The sequence below is a fragment of the Peromyscus maniculatus genome, chromosome 17, assembly GCF_049852395.1.
Source record: "Peromyscus maniculatus bairdii isolate BWxNUB_F1_BW_parent chromosome 17, HU_Pman_BW_mat_3.1, whole genome shotgun sequence".
Taxonomy (NCBI): Eukaryota; Metazoa; Chordata; class Mammalia; order Rodentia; family Cricetidae; genus Peromyscus; species Peromyscus maniculatus.
The window spans coordinates 41,719,006-41,740,627 of NC_134868.1; the positions used below are offsets into that span (position 1 = coordinate 41,719,006).

A 21,622-nucleotide genomic window follows, 5' to 3' on the forward strand; every position below is an offset into this window, starting at 1 on the left:
TTTTTTTTGCAATTACAGGGTGGTATTCAGTTAACAGAACAATTATCTTTGTAATAAGCTGCATCAGAGACAACTGAAGATGAAAAAAATAAAACAAAAACAAAAAGTAAAAACAAAAAACCTACCGTCCCCATATATAACTAATTTGTGCTGTGTACCAACAAGAAGCTGCTTTAAATTTCCATGCCAATTTACAACCCCCAGATTGTACCAAGGTTAGTGGCTATTGAGAATACCACCAGGACAGGGCTATCTAAAGACACATTCAGTAATGTGTTAACTATACAAAAAAAGACACTGTACAGTTTAAAAACAAATCTTACACAGCCTTACATTTCAATTTTTTTTCTTTAAAAGGAGTGAGTTATGTACAGGGGGGTTAAATGCTTTATAGACAAGAAAAAAACTGCGCTAGAACCAACTTATTAATCATCTTCATCTTCGTCTTCCTCTTCTTCTTCATCCTCTTCATCCTCCTCATCTTCCTCTTCCTTCTTTTTCTTGCTCTTTTCAGCCTTAACGACCCCCTTCTTCGCCGCACCGGGTTTTCCTTCAGCTCTGTAGGCAGCCATATCCTTCTCGTACTTCTCCTTCAGCTCGGCAGCCTTCTTCTCGTAGGGCCGTTTGTCGTCCGCAGCGGTGTTGTTCCACATCTCCCCCAGCTTCTTCGCCACATCCCCGATGGATGGACAAGCCAGGGTGCTCTCCTTTGATTTTGGGGCGATACTTAGAACAGAACAAGAAGAAGGCTGAAGGAGGCCTCTTGGGTGCATTGGGGTCCCTGAACTTCTTTTTGGTCTCCCCTTTGGGGGGGGATGTAGGTTTTCATTTCTCTCCCATAACGAGCCTTGTCAGCCTTTGCCATGTCTTCAAATTTCCCCCTTTCTTTAGCAGACCTGGTCTTCCACCTTTCTGAGCACTTCCTCGGGAACTCTGAGAAGTTGACAGAAGCATCCGGGTGCTTCTTCTTGAGTTTCTCCCGGCAAGTTTGCACAAAGAATGCATAGGAGGGCATTTTGCCTCTCGCTTCTTAGGATCTCCTTTGCCCATGTTTAGTTGATTTTCCTCCGCGAGGCACAGAATCGCCCAGTGCCCGTCCGGCTCATGCTGGCCCCGGCGCTCTCTATGGAGCTCAATGTACTGCAATGGCTGTCGACATATTTTCTTTTAAACACTGTTTTCTTTTTGATCATGGAATTTCCATTTTTTCATACCTACCCTCTTCCTACAAGTGGGCAGCGTTGGGATTGGGGAGGTGATTCAGTGGATAAAGCATGTGCTGGGCAACCATGAGGACTGGAGAGATCCCCAGAACCCACCAAAATGCTGGGGGGGAACATGGCAACCTACCTCTAATTCCAGCAGAAGTATCCTTTGGAAGGGGAAGGGATGCCTATTTTTCTAGATGTCCAAATATTTTGAAATAAGTGAATGCATCACCAAGAGGAAAACAACTACCAGATTCACATTGGCACCATGAGGGGCTTACAGGTCCCCACACTTGAACCTGGACTGGCACAAGATCTGATTGGCTGTCTTGTGCTACCTAGAATGATAAATAAATAACATTCCTATGCCTGGATATGAACTAATCTGTGAGTTGGGAACACTGTTACAAACTATCAACTCCTTGAGGACCTGACTGTTATAGTTATCTTTAGACTCCTAATACTTATTAAAATATTGTACAACCATCAAAATAAAGACTTTTTAAGAAAAAAGGGAACACTGGGTGTAAGTATGCATCTATCCAAAAGAACACATACCTCAAGAGATGGCGATTCATGTATAAATGTCTTATTGATATGTTTTAATCCCTTTAAAATATAAATGCTCCAGATCAGAGACATTCCTACACACAACAGATGGTGGTGAACACAGAAAGTGACAACAGATTTTTTTTAAAGTGCAGAAAATAAGTGTGAGTGGAGTGCTCAACCAAAAATGGAATATCTATATCAACCCTCCCCACCCCTGCACCTCAAGGCTCAGAAGCCATTGCAGGATGGGGAAGGGTAAGAGTCAAAGGTTGAGGACCAGACCGAAACAGTATTTTGTGGAGATGATAAGATTATTGCATCCATGAACTTGCAGTAACTATGGTTGCCTACACAAGATTAAGTCAGTCATTAGTCCAGCATGGAAGGGAGAGGGGCTCAGTAGCCCCCACTCTTAGCTGAGATGCTACTGACAATTGATGGCTTCTGAAAAGAAGGGAAGCCTTTTGCTTTAAGGGTCTGGCCCCTGGTAGCGCATGTCCCCATACCCATGAGTATAAGGGCACAAATTGGAACCAATGGTCCTCTTAAAAAGGGGAAGACAGGACACGAAGTTTGGAGAGGTTGGTACAGTGGGGTGGGAAGACAGGTGTAGATCTGGGAGGAGATATGGGGAGGAGCGTGGAGTAAATATGATCAAAATGCATGAAAAAGAGATAGCCTAGTCTTTAACAGCAGAGCTGATTGATGTGGGAGGGACAAGTCTACTGGGGGTGATGCCAACTTGAGGCAGGTGGTCAAGCTGTATAAGAAAGGAGACTGAGCAAATCACGGGGAGCAAACTAGTAACAGTGTTCCTCTATGCCCTGTACTAGCTCCTGCTGCCAGATTCCTGCTTGAGTTCCTTCCATGGCTCCCTTTAATGATGGAACTCTGATGTGGAAGTACAAGCAAAACAAACCCTTTATTTCCCAAGTTTCTTTGGTCATGGTGTTTTACCACAGCAGCAGAACCTCCAGCTGAGATGGTGGTATATGTATTCCTGGCATGTGAGAGACTGAAGCAGAAGAGTTGGGTATCTAAGAACAGGTAAAATTTTTTTAAAGACAAAACACCATGAAGGCCCATCCCTTTTTCACCTGTGGCTTTGAAATTATTCAGAACTGAAGCATAGAAGTCTCCCCTTAGGCAGGAGCGGTGAACACAAATGGATGACAAGCTGATGTGTGGATGCCTGCAATCCTTTTAGGCAGTGCCTAACCCTGTAGAGAGGCTACGGTTATTCCTATACAGATACCCACACATGCCTGCACTGAAGTTTAACTTCTTAATTAGGCACAGTAGAGAGTAATAAACATAAAATGTAACAACAATAGCAAACTATTATAATCAAAGTTGTTTAAACTGTATGAATCATTTCTGCAATTTCTTTGTAACAGTTTGAAAGTCAACAGTAAGTAATTAAACTAGGGTGGAGAGGTCTAAGGCAAAACAAATATATCCAGTCCTTTAACATGCAGGAAATTATTAACACACGGTTCAAATCCAATTCAGTATTCATTTGCAAACTTTTTTTGTTAAAACTTTCGTAAGCTTCATCTAGTTTAAATCATCAGCACTGTCAGAGAGTCAAGGTGACTTCTCTTGGCTTCACTGAACACAGCTAGTGTTTATCTGGGGGCTAGATGTCCTTGCATTATGTCCTTGTTCAGATCTGTTGGATTTTCTTTACAGAAACCTCAAGTAAACCTAGTCTCCTCCTTGATCAATGTGTTACTCTATATACGCCAGTCTTCAGCATAGCCATAAAGACAATATATGCACTGGCTAGAAGTCATTTGCGTATTCACATTTTCTGAAAATTATTTTCTCTCATGTGTATATTCACATTTTCTGGACATAATTCATTTTCTCCCACTTGATCCCGCTCCCGCTCCCGCCCCCGCCCCCGCCCCCTCCCTCCCTCCCTCTCTCCCTCCCTCTCTCTGCCTCTCTGTCTGTCTCTGTCTGTCTCTCTCTCTCTCTCTCAGAGCAAGTATTCTACCACTGAACTAAAATTGTTTTTTTTTGAGACAGGATCTCATTATATAAGCATAGGCTGGCCTAAACTTACAACCCTCCTGCCTCTGCTTCCCAAGTGTGTGGTTATAGTTGGGTGTCATCACAACCATACTTTCTATGTCTTTTAGCATTAATAAGCTTCAGAAATTACTAGCAGAGGTTGGATTCCAAATGCCTGGCATGAAATAGAAAGTGGGTAGCCGTTTGCTAGGCTAGTGAAGAAACAAATGAGTCACATTGCCCTAGTCATCTTGAACCTGAACCCTTCAGGAGCAAGGGGACTGGAAAAGCCATCACCTGCTCCATTGTCATCCTACGCAACGACCACATTGATGACGGTCTCACCACACAGACTCTGTCCCTCAAGAGCCTTGCCTCGTGGTACAAGGACACAGAGAAAAGCTCTGCTGTTAATGTGTTTTACTTCCACATATATTGTTCCATATTTAACAGGTAGGAGAATGAGCATGCGTATAACCCAGAACACAGACAGTAATGAGGTCCCAGTCCCCACTACACGAGTAATCCCCAAAAGCTAGGGTAGGAAAAATGACCTTCCAGAAAATGTGTTGTAGTCAGGCCTCAGAAGCCTTATCTTGTGGTTTAATGTATTTTTATCATAGGTAGAAATATGTCATCTCTAAAAATAATAAAATATATGTTCAAGAGAGTTAACCGAGTATACAGTAATATGTGCACACACGAAACAAACCAAAAACTTCTCAATACCCATCGATGTGACCTTGTCTGGAAATAGGGTCTTTGGTTCCAGTAAGATATTCTGAGTTGGAGTCTACCTAATCCATTGAATGGAGTCCTTAGAAAAAGAGTAAAATTTAGGCAACAATAGAATCTCAAGAAGTGATTGGCAATGTATCTACACCCTAAGGGATTTTTAAGGCTTGCCAGTACTAGGAAAAGTCAAGCCTTCAGAGAGAATGGGCTTTACTGCCTTCCACACTGACATCTTCCATCTGTAGCCTTTAGCTCTGAAGAGTTAGCCCTAACAACAACCACCTCCCATGGCATTTTTATACTCGAATAAAAATATCCAAAATCTCTGGTAGAACCAAAGTCTGCCAAATTGAAATTTATAATAATCTAGAATGTTCTTCAATGAACATAAATATTTCAGTTTTTATTCTAGGATTCTGTGTGGTTGATATATTGTGCACCCCAGTAAACTTATCTGGGGGTCAGAGAACAGAACAGCCACAATATATTAAACATAGGTTAGGCAGTAGTGGCACACACCTTTAATCCTAGCATTCCAGAGGCAGAGATCTGTGAGGATCTCTGAGTTCAAAGCCACACTAGAAACAGCCAAGCATGGTCACACACACACACACACACACACACACACACACACACACACACACACACACACACACACACACGCCTTTAATCCCAGGAAGTGATGGCAGGAAGCAAAAAGGTATAAAAGGCATGAAAACCAGGAACTAGAGCCTGGTTACACTTTTAGGCTTTTGAGCAGCAGTTCAGCTGAGATCCATTTGGATGAGAACTCAGAGGCTTCCAGTCTGAGGAAACAGGATCAGCTGAGGAACTGGCAAGGTGAGGAAGTTGTGGCTTGTTCTGCTTCTCTGATCTTTCAGCAATCACCCCAATATCTGGCTCTAGGTTTGTTTTTATTAATAAGATGTTTTAAGATTTGCACTACAAAAACTACAGTTTTGTCTGCCCAGTTCATGGCAATAGTTCAGACCCACAATGTCTATCAAATCCTCAGAGAGCTAGAAAGCTATTTCGATCCTTTCTCTTCATCACCTAGAATTCATAAAGCTACTAGTCTAAAAATGGTCATGCAACCCAGCCTCCACCCGACAGCCATCCAGGCTCCTGGATCAGATTTCTGAAACATAAATACCAACCTCTCTCCTCAACCTTCCTACATCTGCTGCTGAGGCTGCACTGATTCGTTCATTCAGCCAGTGATATCTATTATTAATACCTATGGAGAATGTGCTTTGTATAATAAACTACTAAGCAACGGGAATGTATCAAGTTGAAACAGGATAATGAGCACTCTCGAAAAGGAATTCTCATAGGTGAACATCGTAAATTCAAGTATTGATAAAGACTCTAAGGGAGAATCAGAGATGTCTGAGAGGTTTAGGAGCAGATGCCATTTTGAAATGGCAATATATTGCCAGCAATTCCTGGTTAACAAAACACAGCTCCCAAGAGTGCTCGGTACAACCACAAATTCTGTTTATGGCTGTGACTGGCTGTGTCTCCTCTTGAATGTCGAGGACATATCATCCCTCGTGTGCCGTGAGCATCATTTTTGCTCTCCTCTCTTGGGGGAGGCTTCTCTTCCAGCCCTCACCACCGCCTTGTTGTAACACTCCCCTCCCTTTGGGGCTGACGGCTGGAAGCTTGTCGTTGGCTCTGTGCCAGAGGTGCTCTCTCTGAGCGTGGTGCCCAGAACGGATAGCCCTTAGTCCACACTAATGCGGTAAAGGCGACCCATCACCTCTGCTATTCTTTATTCTGCATACTTTGTGTCTGATGGTGCTGCACATGTGACCATATCGTCGCTTTCTTTTGTAACCATTTTACACTATTGTCTCATACAGAGTCTACCAGGTTGCTAAAGAATTTTTTTTTTTTTTTTGGTTCCCAATTCTTCAACCCCAGGCTCTTTCTACCCCATGGTGTCTCCTCCCTCTTGCTTTTATTGGCTTTAGGAAAAATTAGAGTCGGGACAGCGGCTGTGGCAATTGGGACACTCGGCATGTAATGACCTCTAGGCATCCTCTCTGCTCCCTCTAATTCTGTCTAGTTCATTTAAAGGTTTGATTGATGCCACCCTAAATCTTCAAAACACCGAATTATCATCTGCCTGTTCCCTTCTTCTATTCAAGAAATCAATCAGTGGGAGAACAAGCAAAGAGATACCATGATAAATGAAGGCACCATGGGAATAGGGAGAAGCAGAGTGCTAGAGAGGTCCCCAGGAACCCACAAAGATGACTCCACTATAGACTAGTGGCAATGGTTGAGGCGGTGCCTGAGCTGACCTACTCTGGTGATCGGATGGCCAAACACCCTAACTGTCATGATAGAACCCTCATCCAGTGACTGATGGAAGCAGATGCAGAGATCCACAGCCAAGCCCCAGGCAGAGCTCCAGGAGTCCAATCGATGAGAGAGGAGGGATTCTATGAGCAAGAGATATCGAGACCATGATTGGAAAAAGTACAGAGACAACCGAACTAGAGGAAACACATGAACTGTGAACCAATAGCTGAGGAGCCCCCATGGTACTGAACTAAGCCCTCTGGATAGATAAGCAAGACAGTTGTTTAGCTTGAACTGTTTAGGGGCCCCCAGGCAGTGGGATTGGGACCTGTTCCTAGTACATGAGCCAGCTTTTTGGAACCTAGTGCCTATGCTGAGACACTTGACTCAGCATTGGTGCAGGGAGGAGGGGCTTGGACCTGCCTCAACTGAATGTACCAGGCTCTGCTGACTCCCCAGGGGAGGAGACCTTGCCTTGGAGGAGGTGGGAATTGGGGGTGGGTTGGAGGAGAGGCTCGAGATGGGAGGAGGGAGGATCCAGGAGAATCCATGGTTGATATGTAAAATGAACAGAAAATCTCTTAATAAAAAAATTCTATAATAAAAAAAGAAGAAATCAGTCAATAACAGTTCATGTTCCTGTCCTTTGTTTCCCTTGCCAGAGGTGAATCTTGCTGTCCCCGAGCATGAGCAGGCTGTGTGTCTCCCTGAAGCCTCTCTCGTTACTAGTGAAGTCACAGAAACATTTAAATTTTCCTCTCTGCCTGACACTCCCTCCTCTAATTGTGATAACTAAACCATGTGGCACAGAGACTAACTCTCTTGTTCTCCACACCAACGTATTCTTTTGTACTCTAAAATCCAAAGTAACAACTAAAAAGGCACCAAGAGAGCCTACTGCAGCTGTCATGGTGTTTAAACCCACTAGCGAGTATCTACGGATTATTGGGCACACTGCTCAGCTTCCCATTAGCTCTTCCCTTCCCGTAAAATGAAGTTAATAACAGTAGCTGCTTTCATATCACTCAGTAAACATTAAATGAATCCACATGTGAAAAGCACTTGAGACAGGAACCCGCACACAGGAATCACCATTGACGAGTTCCTTTCATTTGGTCTCAAAATTAAATGCATGAGATTCATAGTTTGCTTCTGGACATTTAAAGGCAGATGATCTGCACCATGATTTCCTCTGAGAAAACAGAGTCCTGGCATAGGTACTCAAGCCAGGCAGAGAAGCAGTAGTGTCTGAATTTAGCTGCATGACATTGAAAATTGTCTTTTTCCCAGGTGAGCCTCACCTGCATCCTGGACAGTTGTAACAACATGTCCCAGAGCTGCCGTGAGAGTGAAGTGGCCATATTGGACATACAGCTTCAGACATACAAAAAACAATACGCATTCTCAATCCCAGAATACTGCCTTGCCTTTTCATAGACTCTCACAGCACAGGTTGACCTCTAACTTGCTATGTAGCTGAGGATTGCCTTGAACTTCTGATCCTCCTGCCTCAGCCTCCTGAGTGGTGGGGTTACAGGTCTGTGTCACCATGGCAGTTTTGCATGGTGCCTGGGAACTGAACCAAGAGTCTCATGAATGCTAAGCATGTACTCTCCAAATTGAGCTGCAGCCCCAAACCCTGACTCACTTTTTCTAACAGGAAGCCATACTCCTGTTCTGCTGATCCAAGCCACACTATCCAGCAGGTTTTAAAAAAAAATCCTCAGTCCCAATTCTATATGCTTTGCCTTCTGGCCCCATGATTCCACAACAAAACTGTCCTCTCCCAAGTTGGTTCCCTTTGTCAAGACCCTATTTATTATTCAGAACTATCTTCTAAATATGACTCTAATTATTGAAACCATAAAGACGTTCCCAGTGATTATGGACTTTATAGGTTACTCTTTGTGGTTTTGTTAATATTAAAGGCTTTCCTTGAGCAAGATCAACAGTAAATCAGCAATGAGATGGGCACATTGGAAACTGAAGCAAGCGTTGATAAAAGTGGGAAACATGGCATCTCAAAAACAACTCAATCACTCAAAGTAAGTGGCTAAGTAGCCTGTGTGTATAGGATTTTCTGTCAGAGAAAAAATACATAACGTCAACAGCACATTATTTCCAATCCTATCAAGTTTTCCTTTGGTAAAACAGTGACAGAAACTTACAGATCTACTTAGAAAATAGTAGAGCTCGAAGTACCTTCGGGATCACCACTTCAACGTCACACATTTGCATGAATAAACTTAAAAGTGACTTATTCATGGCCACAAAGGGAAGGAATGATAGCTATGTCTAGAGCCTGGTCCCAACTTCTGTTCTGTTTGACACAGGTTTTACTATGGAGTCCAACCTGGCCTTGAACTCACAACCTTCCTGCCTTTGCTTTTCTACTGTTGATATGATAGGCAGTCCCACTCCAGGCCCATAATTTGTTTTATCATTCTTTCCGCTGCATTATGTCTTATTCCTTCTGGAACTCAAACTCTGCCCTACAATGAGTGTTCTAAGTAGCCCATACTTTTCTCATTCTATTACTCAAACCCAGATTGTTCACTTTAAAGGAAAAGAAATCACAACTGTATTTCACACCAAAGCCAAAATGCACCAAACATTTAACCTTAGAGAAAAGGATGCTCAAAATGTGCCAACCATCCCCCCCAATCAACCATTCTGAATGCATTTGGGGCTTGTGATCTAATGTTCCAGGTAAATGTCATCAGCCACCTTGAAGCAGGTCATTTCCTGCTGATCAACAGCCCTTAACAAGGATATGGGCAGTCGGCATTTCCACCTGGTCAGTAACTGCTGGAAATGCCCTAGCTCCACATCCCTAATTGCTTAAACAAATGGTTTCCATGGGTGATTAAGCACTCGAGTGAGCCCGGTGCCTGCTGATAACAAAAATGTATCCACACAGTTCCAGGAACATGGAATGAGAGAACAGTGGTAGTCCTGAAGAAGGGTGTGAAGGTCACATCATTCCGAGAGCAGGAGGGAACTAAAGAGTGTGGGCAAATGTGACAGATGGGTCTGGCAGGAACACTCCAGTGTTAATGGGATTTTAAGTCTCGGTTGTAATTATGTTGAGAAGCTTTTGATAAAGGGAGGCCTAAATGGGAGCTGAGGAGCATTGAGTTGAGAAATGGTCTCATAGTGTCATGCTATATACCTGCTTCAGCATCTTTCTGTTGCACATGCATTAACACCCAGGCACTTGAGCACTGTTTTCCTGCCTTGAGTTCAGGAGACACCAAGAAAGGCTATCTCAAAGATAAAATGAGAACCAAACTGACTAATAAATGAATACTTCAGAGGTGGCTGTGGTAAACTTCATTCCTCGTGCTCACTGTTCTTAAGCACATCTGCAACCCTGCCCTGAAACTTAAAGAAGACTCCCCATCATTTGAATAAGAAGATCCCTTTCACTTTAGCTAGAGAGAAACCAGCTTTGAAGAAGAATCTCAGTGACGATATCTATTTCTTTCTTTTGATTTGTCTTCATGGTTGATTGTTTAAATCCAATGACCTCTCATTCATTCTTTAAAATAATGTGTGATTTCCTCCTATTTAGATTATAGTTATAATGAGATGAGGAGCTTAGGACATATACAATCTTGTCATTTTTCAATACAGTCTAGTGGTGAGTAGGGAAATTACCACTGCTGCCAAAGATCTAGAACTCCTGTATCCACCTGGAAACACAGCCAATGCTAATGCAGAAGTGATGCCCAAGGAAAGCTTGCTCCCCTATATCTCCTACTACAGTGGATCTCCACCTTCCTAATGCTGCAACCTTTTAATACATGATGTCATGGTAACCCCCATCAATATTATTTTCATTTTTACTTCATAATTGTAATTTCGCTACTCTTATGAATCATAATGTAAATATTTTTGGAGATAGAGGTTCCATAGAGGGATTGAGACTCACAGGTTGGGAACCTCTGTCCTACTATATACTACAGAATGATTATCATTATAGCTATGACAAGGCATGAGTGGGTGACCCTTGGATGTGAACTTGAATAGTTACCTTCTTATTTCTATGGTGCTGAGTAGGATCATGAGGTAGGAGAGAGTCCTAAGATTCGTTATGCAAGAAGTTTTTCTCTCCACTGCTCAACTTGTCAGACACATCGGAGCTAAGGGGAAGTCTCTCTGAAGTCATCTATGGTCACTAAGTAGAAATAAAATTATGGTTGTGGGCCATGAAAACTGATTTCAAGAGCAAAAATAAGCCATATTTGTGACTATGATGAAGGGTGATACAGGGTGAAGCCAAGCAGTCATTTTTTTTCTCCTGTTCCCTTCTCATTTAACTGTGTCCCTGTGGTGAGGTATTCGCTGCCATTAATGTCTAAGTCTCCATTTGAAGGCAACTTCTGAACAAGTTCACAAAGTAAGGGTGCCATGTCTTCTGGCTCCTCCCTCTCTGCCTTTAGCACCCAGATACCAACTTGAGTTCCTTGCCTGTTTTCATTACCTCTAGAAGAGCCTGAGGCATTTCCAGCATTACTTCTCACTTCTTCATCCTCTCCTGTCTTAGTTAGGGTGACTATTGTGATGATGAAATACCAGGACCAAAAACAGATTGGGAAGGAAAGGGTTTATTTGCCTTCCACTTCCATATCCATAGTCCATCACTCAAGGAAGCCAGAAAAGGATGGGAACCTGGAGACAGGAGCTGATGCAGAAGCCATGGAGAAATGCTGGTTACTGGCTTGCTACCCATGGCTTGCTCAAGCTGTTTTCTTATAGAAGCCAGGACCACCTGCCAAGGGATGGCCCCACCCACAATAGGGTAGGGCTCTCCCAAATCACTAATTAAAAAAATTAGTCTACAGACTTGCCTCCAGCCTGATCTTATGTTGGCATTTTCTTAATTGAGGCTTTCTCCTCTTACTGATCTAGCCTGTGTCAAACTGACATAAAACTAACCAGCACAATTGACCCCTTGTCAGTTTGACATGTTTTAAGATATAACATTTTACCATGATTGGAAAAAGAACAGGGACAAATAGCCAAACTAGTGGAAACACATGAATTATGAACCAATAGCTGAGGAGCCCCCATGGAACTGGATCAGGCCCTCTGGATAAGTGAGACAGTCAATTAGCTTGAACTATTTAGGAGGCTCCCAGGCAGTAGAACCAGGACCTGTCCTTAGTACATGAGCTGGCTTTTTGGAGCCTGGGGCCTATGCTGGGACACTTTGCTCAGCCTAGGTGAAGGGAGGAGGGGACAGGACCTGCCTCAGCTGAATCTACCAGGCTGAGCTGAATCCCCAGGGGAGTCCTTGCCTTAGAGGAGGTGGGAATGGGGGGTGGATTGGGGGGAGGGGGGACAGGAGGAGGGAGGACAGGGGATTCCGTGGCTGATATGTAAAATTAAATGAATTATAAAATTATATATATAATATATGTATAAAGATATAACTTTTTTGGTTCATTCCCAAGATCTCAGATTGATAAATATCACAAACATAAAACATATTACAAACTTAAATGCCCCACAGTCTTTACCAATCCCAACACTTTGCAAACCCAGTCTCTGTAAAAATTCAGTCTCTTTTAAAATCCAAAATCTCTTTAAAATTCAGTCTCTCAACTATAGGCTCCTATAAAATCAACAATAAGTTAAATACTTCCTTACTTCAAGACAGAAGAACCAGGCCAGTCATAATCTGAACAAAGCAAAACCACACTCCAACAGTGTAAATAACCCAATGTTCAATAGCTAGGACTTACTCGTGAATACTCTGGGCTCCTCCAGGGGATGTGGATCACTTCTCCAGCTCTTTCCTCTGTAGCACATGCAGCTTGTCTTCTAAGCTGGGGTCATCCCCATTCCACTGATGCTGCTGTTCTTGGCAGTAATCCCATGGTAGCAGCATTTCCAAAAAGCTGGGGTCTTCTACTGCAACTGGGCTGCACTGGTGAAAGTCAGTAGCCTCTCCTGGGCTCTCTTCATGGTTCAAAGTCTCAGTTGCTCTCCATGACCCCTTCCATCCTGGGGCTTCCATTGCTACTCCAGCTGTACCCTCCCCAATGGCCTCTCCTGGCCTCTCACGGTGCCAAGCCTCAGCTGTTCTCCATGAACCCTTCATGCCTTCAAAACCAGTATCACCTGGGAGACTCTTACACTTGACAAAGTTTGGCTGCCAGCACAAGGTGCAACCTTGGTCACCTATGAACAGAGCTTGCATGTGATGACTCTGAAGAAACACTTCTCAGAAGATTTCACCTCAATGATGCTGGCCTCTTCTTTATCACAGCTAATGATTCTACAGTCCCAGCTGACCAGCATCCACTGTCGCAGCAAAACAAAGGTTTGATTTCAGCGGTTCTGGATTCTTGTTAATCACAGCTGATGCTTCCATTCCAGCTGATCCGCTATCACAGATTCTTCACACAAATGGCCAGGTCGAGTCTTTCCTTCCCTCTGAAACTTCACAAGCCACGCCTCCATCATCTGCACTGCTCTCAATTCTTATCTTCTAAGTTCCCAGAGAGGAGCCCACTTGATGGCTTTCCTAGGAGTTCCAAAGTTCTTCCACAATCCTCCCAAATGCAACATGGTCAGGCCTGTCACTGCAATACCCCACTATCCTGGTACCAATTTGTCTTAGTTTGGGTTACTATTACCCTCCATGGCAAAAAGCAAATTGGAGGAAAGAGTTTATTTGGCTTATACTCACACATCCATAGTCCATCAGTGAAGGCAGTCCATCACTCAAACAAGCTGAGAACCTGGAGGCAGGAGCTGATACCGAGGCCATAGAGAGGTGCTGCTTACTGGCTTGCTCCCCATGGTTTGCTCAGCCTGCTTCCTTATAGAACTTAGGACTACCAACCCAGGGATGACCCTCCCCACAATGGGCTGGGCCCTCCCACATCAATCACCAATTAAGAAAATGCCCTACAGGTTTGCCTCCAGCCCAATTTGTGGAGGCATTTTCCCAACTGGGGTTCCCTCCTCTAAGTGGATTCTAGCCTCTGTCGAACTGACACAGACTCAGTCAGCACATCCCCTCAACTGCCTCCTGTGGGACCATGCTCAGGATCTCACAGTCTTGGTCTCTGTTGCTTTCTCAATGGTCAGCTAATCCCCTGTCTAATATATTTGCAAGCAATGAGCCATGAACAATATCCCAGTCTTAAAGGAAGGGGATGAATGGTGGGACCGGAGAAAAGGTGTTGGACAAACTGGGCATTGAATCTTTTGAAGCTGTAGGCACAACCTGTTACCTATGCTTCAGCGCAGCCCATCTTCACACATGGGTTCACATGTAAGAAGTCCTTGTAGTGAAGTGTGGGGGCTCATTTTGTTTCATACTGTTATACGCTTATTGAGAGCCTTTCTTCCTGGAGTTTAAATTGCTCCGTAGCACACTGGTTCTCTCAACATTTTGAGAAGGAAATATTGAGTGTTCAGAACTTTATGCATGTTTTGAAAATTCAAGCTAGGATCAGACACTTATTAGTCCTGTGGTATCTATTATGTCCCTAATAGCAAAGAACAAGGTAGATAAGAAAAGGGAAAGGTTTATACATATGTACAAATGCATATATATATATATATATATATATATATATATATAAATGTTGTTAGCTCCAACTTCCTGCTCTGGTACTGGTTGGAAATCTTTTGGATTTTCAAGCCAGCTGAGAGCTTCAGAAGGTACAATGTCACCTGAACTTGAGTTATGGAACACCACTCAACCCTGAAGTTCCATATGATACATTCAATGAAGTGTGACTATGGATCTGCTACTATCAGTCCCTGTTTTCCACATGTTTCTGCTTATAATTTTGCATTTCCACAACTACTTCATAGAACGACCATTTTGGAAAATTCTGAGGTTACCTAAGAAAAGGGATTTTACCTCAACCATGAGAGTCTTAGACTTAATTTGCTAGTGGATTAACTGATGCTCTGGCTGCCAACACACTTGTAAGCAAGACATCAGATTTATGGTTTTGTGTTCTTCCCTTCTCAGAATGAATTAAGAAAGAGTATATCCAATAACATGTTGAAGTAGAACAAAATTAAGTCATAATCAATGGTAATAAGATCATTTTCAAAAAGCTGGTTTTTCTTTCAAAACCTAGAATGCTACATTATAATTTTTGTTTTTGTTGGTGTTGATCTAAATTCTTCTAGTCTTGCAGATTTAGTAAGAAAATGTTCCAAAATAGTAAGAGTTGCAATTGATCCTCTAGTTATTTATCACTATATACACTTTAAATCAATAAATAAATACCAGGCACACAACTATAATTCAAACACTTAGAAGGTTGAGACAGTAAGATCATGGATTTAAAGCCATGCTAGATATCTAGTCTCAAAACAAAATTGATCAATTAGTTGTTACCTTTTATGGTTCCCCTGTAGTTGGACCAAAATGGGTCTTCTTACCTAGGTCTCATACTCTACATGGAACTGGAGCTTCTGTGATCTCATCTGAGCTGTACAAATAAGACAGCCCCTCTGAGGCCATGGTGATATCTGGGCCCAGGCTGCTGCCAGGTGCCATGCCTGGGTCCATGATCCTGCTGCAGCTGGGGTCTGTGTTGATGTCTATGGCCCGTATTACTACCAGGGGCCATATGAACCTTGCTTGTTAAAATCTAAGGGCCCCAGTTGGAGCTCCAGGAGTCCAATTGGTGAGAAAGAGGAGGGTTTGTATGAGCGAGAATTGTTGAGACCAAGGTTGGAAAAAGCACAGGGACAAATAGCCAAACGAATGGAGACACATGAACTATGAACCAAAGGCTGAGGGGCCCCCAACTGGATCAGGCCCTCCAAATAAATAAAACAGTTGATTAGCTTGATCTGCTTGGGAGGCATCCAGACAGTGGGACTGGGTCCTGTCCTCAGTGCATGAACTGGCAGTTTGGAACCTGGGGCTTATACAGGGACACTTGGTTCAGCCTGGGAGGAGGGGACTGGACCTGCCTGGACTGAATCTACCAGGTTGCACTCAATCCTCGGGGGAGTCTTTGCCCTGGAGGAGATGGGAATGGGGGATGGGCTGGGGGGAAGGCGGGGGTGGGGGGGTGGGAAGGGGGAGAACAAGGGAATCCGTGGCTGATATGTAAAATTAAATTTAATAAATAAATTTAAAAAATGAAAAAAAAAAATCTGAGGGCCACAATGACCTGGCCCAGCCCTTTGCTGGCCCTAGGAGATGTGGCCCTGTCCCTTGCTGACTGATGCAATGAGAGAGCTGGCCCTGATGACCCTGGCCCTGGGAGATCTGACCCCACCCCTCATCACATTGGGGTCACAGGAGAGCTGACCCCATTGGCATGGACACAGAATAACTGGCTCTGCCCCTTGCCTGAGGGAGGCAGTGTTGTTGATATTTTTTACTCTTTGGCTCTCTTTGGGGGCCCACCACCCAGCTCCCCAATAAATCACACTTGGAGGCTTAATCTTACTTATAAATGCCCATCCTTAGCTTGGCTTGTTTCTTGCCAGCTTTCTTTAACTTAAATTAGCCCCGTCTATTTTTTGTCTCTGGGCTTTTCTTATTCTCTTAACTGTAAGTCTTACTCTTACTCTGTGGCTGGCTATGTAGCTGGGTGACAGGCCCCTGGAGTCCTCCTCCTTCTCTGGCTACTTCTCTCCACTCCTCCCAGATTTCTCCTTCTGTGTATTCTCTCTGCCTGCTGGCCCTCCTTTCTCCTGCTTTGCTATTGACCATTCAGCTCTTTATTAGCCCATCAGGTGTTTTGGACAGGCACAGTATCACAGCTTCACAGAGTTAAACAAATGCAGCATAAACAAAAGTAACACAGCTTCAAATAATATTCCCCAACAGGGCAGTCCCAGCAGAGGCCTGGACTGACCACTCAAATACCACCCAGATCCACATCCAGTGCTTTGAGTTGACCAACCCCAACATCTACCCCATCTATGGTCTGCTGGAAATCGTGAAGGAACTGGTCCTGTGGAACCAGAGCTGCAGGATCTCCATGACTTGGGACAACAGCAGGATACCTGAGATGAGTTTTAGTGAGGGTTCAGTATTGATAGTGTACCAAAAGCCAGGGGCCTTGAACCAGACCAACCACTCATTACAGTGAACAATTCCAAGTAAAGCTGTTTGGACAAAAGGGTAAACTACATGACACACTGCAGCTCCCAATGTCACTAAGAAGAATGAAGAGGTGAGAGGAAGATGGAGGATCAAAGTGGTTTTTAATGAATATTTCTTTTATTTGTTTTCCTTTGTGGGGGAATGCTGCAAGAGTGAAAGGTTGATATTGAGGGACTGGGAAATGAGTGGAATTGGGGGTACATAATGTTAAATTCCCAAAAAATTGATTAAATAACTATGTTTAAAAAAAAAAACATAGTCACTCTGTGGCTGAGGGCTGTAACACGAATTACTAAATGGTCTTATTAATAAAAAAAAAAAATCCTGAGCCAGATACTGGGGTAAAAGCTGAAAGATCAGAGAAGCAGAACAAGCCAGCCACAAGTTCTTACCACTAGGAAATCCTCAGCCTCAAGAGAGAGCTGCTTCCTGTATACTCATGCCTATATACCTTTCTGTGCCCTGCCATCTTACTTCCTCTTTCTGCCCAGCTACATCACTTCCTTTTTCTGCCCAGCTCTATCACTTCCTGTCTGTCTGTACAGACCTTCAGACCTCTATGGTTAACTAGTGCTGGGATTAAAGGCGTGTGCCACCACACCTGTCTCTGTTCCCAGTGTGGCCTTGAACTCACAGAGATCCTGATGATTCTCTGATTCTCTGACTCCCAAGGCTAGGATTAAAGGCGTGTGCTACCCCTGCCTGACCTCTATGTTTAATATAGTGGCTGGCTTTTTCCTCTGATCCCCAGACAAGCTTTATTTGTTAAAGCACAAATAAAATATCACCACAGAGGGCTGATGCTGGTTAAAGACTGGGAACAGGCAGGGGTTTAAACTAGTGTGCTCACTGGTGGACTTCATGGGGATTTGGCTTCTTGTAGCTAGTAAGGCTCCTTGGAAGCTGGGTTTTAAGAGTCAGAGTCAAAAAAACCAAACATTTCAAGAGGCTGGGGGGCCCAAATTATAAAGCCTTTTGCATCAGACATTATCATCTATGATACATTTTGCTTGCCAGAAGTGAACCATTCAGATTCAAGCGGAGAGGATAACATTAGGTAATAGTCAGAGGCTTGGTTCACTGGAAAGTCATCCTTAGAGACCAGCAACAACAGACCGGTCACTAGTGAGTCATATGCCTCGCATGTGCAAATGCATTTCCCTCTCTGAAGGCGTCTAAGTCTGGTCTCATTGTGCCATAAAGTTTCAGTTGTGAAGTCTTGTATCCTGTCATTAAATCAGGTCAGGGTACTGAGAGGCTCCAAAGGTGTAGTTCCCCAGATGCAATTCTTCATTTGGTATTCATCTTCAACTCCTCAGCTATCTCTGCATAACACGCTACTCCAAGTCCAGTGACTTACAACAGGCATGGTATCTTATGAATCTGGAGCTTGCTTGTGGCAAGGCAGCTACTGAAGTAACTGTGCCGGGTGTATTACTTTCAAGATGCCATCTTCCACTTATGAAGCTGGTGTCTTGGTGCAACCTGTTCTGTGTTAGAATATTATGTTAAGGTGTGTTACTTTTGTTTATGTTGCACTGGTTTAAATCTGTGAGGCTGTGTTACTGTGCCTGTCTAAAACACCTGATGGGCTATTAAGGAACTGAACAGCCAATAGCAAGTAAAGAGAAAGGATAGGTGGGACTGGCAGGCAGAGAGAATATATAGAAGGAGAAATCTGGAAGGAAAAGAGGAGACAGAAAAGGAGGAAGATTCCAGGGGCCAGTCACCCAGCTACACAGCCAGTCATGGAGTAAGAGTAAGATTTACAGAAGTTAGAGAATGGGAAAAGCCCAGAGGCAAAAGGTAGATAAGTTAAGGAAAGCTGGCAAGAAACAAGCCAAGGTAAGGTCAAACATTTATAAGTAAGAATAAACCTCTGTGTGTGATTTATTTGGGAACTGGGTGGTGGGCCCCCCAAAAAGAGCAAAAACAAATAACACTGTTCTCTATATACCTACCTACCTACCTACCTACCATCTATATACTTATTATCTGTCTAGCCTCTATCTATCATCTATCTATCGATTTCCCACCTGCCCCTCCATAACATGGAGGGACAAAACTTTTACATATCTTCATATGACATCAGCTTTTGATTGCAGGGTACTTTTGGTATATATGATCTTACTTGATCACTGTCTTTCCCAAAAGATGTTGTAGAAAGTCTCAGAATATTTCTTTTACCATTACTCAAATGAGAAATGCTCAGATTCAAAGGAAAGAAAACAGATTCCTCTATGTCAGTGTTTCACAACCTGTGGGTCACGACCACTTTGGGGTTGAACAATGCTTTTACAGGGGTCATATATTAGATATCCTGCATATCAGATATTTACATTATGATTCATAACAGTAGCAAAATTATAGCTGTGAAGTAGCAACGGAAATAATTTTGTGGTGGGGAGAGGGGGAGGTCACCACAACATGAGGAAACGTATTGAACTGTATTTAGGAAGGTTGAGAACCATGACTCTACATGAAGGCAAGGAATGCATGAAGAAAATGATTTGAAGGTAGCCATTCTAGAGACAAGCTGGCAAAACTCTATCATCCACCCAAAGCCCAGAACTCTCCTAGGAATTTGTTTTTGTCTGCCAAAGCTCATCTTAATGCGGCTTGCCTTGATCCCCCTAGAACATTTAGGTGTCCCTTCTGATTGTGCCTATAATAGACACATCTGCCATGTCCATTCCCACTCCATTTCCTAATGTGCCTTAATGATGTGTGTCCTTGACTAGTTGCTGCAGTGAGCATCTGTCTCGCTCACCTTTGCATCTATAATACTCAGAATGATACACTGCCCATGGTGGTGGACCTTCAGTGAATGCCTTATGGATGGGAAGTTGAAGCTGACTGTGTCCACAACTAACTTGGAGCAATCCTTTGGTTTCTGAGGTGGGACAGAATCCTTGGTCTTTGTGTTACCTTTCTATGCCCCCCTCCCAAGTATAGAAGAGCAACATTTTCTGTTTGTTTTTGTTGTTGTTGTTTGGCTCTTGGGGAGGGGGGGCTGCCACCCAGTTCCCAAATAAAGCACACACAGAGGCTTATTCTTAATTATGAATGCCCGACCTCAGTTTGGCTTGTTGCTAGCCAGCTTTCTTGAACTTAAATTATCCTGTCTACCTTTTACCTCAAGGCTTTTCCTGTTCTCTTACTTCTGTAAATCTTACTCTTACTCTATGACTGGCTGGGTGCCTGGGTGCCTGGGTGCCTGGACCCTGGAGTCCACCTCCTTCTCTGGCTGCTCCTCCTTCTCTCTTTTTTCTCCTCTCTCCTCCCAGATTTCTCCTTCTATCTATTCTCTCTGCCTGCCAGCCCTGCCTATCTCTCTCTCCTGCTTTGCTATTGACTGTTCAGTTCTTTATTAGACCAGTCAGGTATTTTAGACAGGCACAGTAACACAGGGTCATAAACAAATGCAACACAAACAAAAATAACACACCTTGAAATAATAGTCTACAATTTTCTCATTAAGAATGTCCTGAACTCACTTGTTCTGCTTTAGCTCCTGAGAAGTAGAGGAGTGAACATCAGGCACAAGACCAAAGGGGAGGAGCCTCAGTGGCTTCTGGAAATTAATCTACCATGATGCACCAGCCAGGAGATGACTTAATAAGGAATGTGATCTTCGATTTGCTGAGCATAGCTCTGCAAGGAGCCACAAGTGGGGTTTGTGACAGGGCCACTCTTCCCAGAGGATTCCAGCTGCTACTGCTGCTGTTGGGAAGGATTGATGACACAGAAAGGGAATTGAACACAGTCCTCTTATAATACAGAGGGCTAGGATTGTCAGGCTAATTGGCAAGGGAGGCATGTGCGTGTGCATACCATACATAATGATGCACATAGATTATACAAGTAGCATCATGGAAGGGTAGACTCTTTAAGGGTAAAGCAAAAGCCAGAAGGACAAAGGCAACAGGCAATCTAATCCACTTAATGGGGCAAGAAGCTCAGAGTGGAGCCACAAATGCATCATTTGATAATGGTAATGAAAAAGACAGCAATCTATATGTACAAATAGCATTAAGGTAGATTTGGTTTAGAGGCCAAACCAAGTTGATGTGAAATTTACGAGACTGACTGTCTCTCAGATATGCTTGGTGAGGGGGTGGAATGCATTCAATTCCGTTTATTTTCCTTTGGAGAACACTGGAAATTAGATTCTGTCTCCAAGGTGGGCTTTCCTAATATGTGGGACTTCCATGTGTTTTTTTTTTTTAATAGCCATTAATCATTTGTTTCCCAAGATTGTATTGGTGATGAGTCTGCCAATTTTATGAGTGAAGCCTATTTAAGGATGCTTTAGAGTATTGTATTTCCTATCCGGTGTTTGTGGCTCTTGCAGGGACACACACACCCACACACACACGTGTGTGTGTGTGTGTGTGTGTGTGTGTGTGTGTGTGTGTGTGTGTGGGTGTGTGTGTGTGTGAGAGAGAGGGGGGGAGGGAGGGAGGGAGAGAGAGATATGCAGGTGACTTCAGCTGTAGTTTGTACTAGGACACACATCTGAATCCTGACTTAGCAGCTGGTCCAAGAAAATATTTATATTCGAAATGTTTCTTGATGATGTGGAGTGTGTGCTTCACAACTGCAAATCCCATTATAATATTCCTGTGCAAAATGCTATTGGCAAGGGGCTTCCCTCTCGAACAAGGTTCTCAGACATTCTCCATGGTAA

At 43.5% G+C, this 21,622-nt stretch overlaps 1 pseudogene; it reads right to left on the reverse strand.

Annotated features, from left to right (window-relative positions):
- Positions 1–425: 425 nt before the first annotated feature.
- Positions 426–1,072, reverse strand: LOC102925957 (high mobility group protein B1 pseudogene; annotated as a pseudogene).
- Positions 1,073–21,622: the final 20,550 nt, after the last annotated feature.